The 546-nt window shown below is 28.2% G+C and overlaps 1 pseudogene; it reads left to right on the top strand.

Annotated features, from left to right (window-relative positions):
* Positions 1 to 546, top strand: part of LOC119592831 — a 38,746-nt pseudogene that overhangs the window by 12,805 nt on the left and 25,395 nt on the right.

Below are 546 nucleotides of genomic sequence, written 5' to 3'. Positions count from 1 at the left end.
ATAAGAACAAGAATAGTAGGTATAAATAAACAAGGAATAGGATAAAGAAAGATAATATTCATATCCTTCCAAAAATAAATTTATGGGGCAGTACAATATTTTTTTTTAAAAAAAAAAAAAAAATGGAAAATTTGATGAACCCGTTTAAAAATCATCCTCTCCCCCTTTGGGGGAAAACCCTCACTGAGTTTTTGGATATTTAAAGGGCCCCTGCTATGTGTAAAAGTTTTTAAATTTTTGTCCCTCTACCTCTGTGCTTATCTTTTTACCTTTTTTTTGTTGTTGAAAACTTGGGTTTTTTTTGTTTTTTCATGATTCTTTCAGTTAACTGAATTGGATTAAACAAATCATGGGAAAAACCGTGGCATCTGGCATCTATAGTGATTTTAGTGTATCATTTGTTTGTTCTGTTTTAAAAGTTAGGATTTTTTTATTTCTTTTAATATACGTTTTTAAAATTGCTTCCTACGTAGTAATACTTTTATGAGGCTTCAGATTGAAAAAAAAACCAAATTTGGGAAAAATAAAAATAAAAAATACTTTGGG

Source organism: Penaeus monodon, chromosome 31 (genome assembly GCF_015228065.2).
Source record: "Penaeus monodon isolate SGIC_2016 chromosome 31, NSTDA_Pmon_1, whole genome shotgun sequence".
Classification (NCBI taxonomy): domain Eukaryota; kingdom Metazoa; phylum Arthropoda; class Malacostraca; order Decapoda; family Penaeidae; genus Penaeus; species Penaeus monodon.
This window is presented reverse-complemented; position numbering and strand designations above follow the sequence as displayed.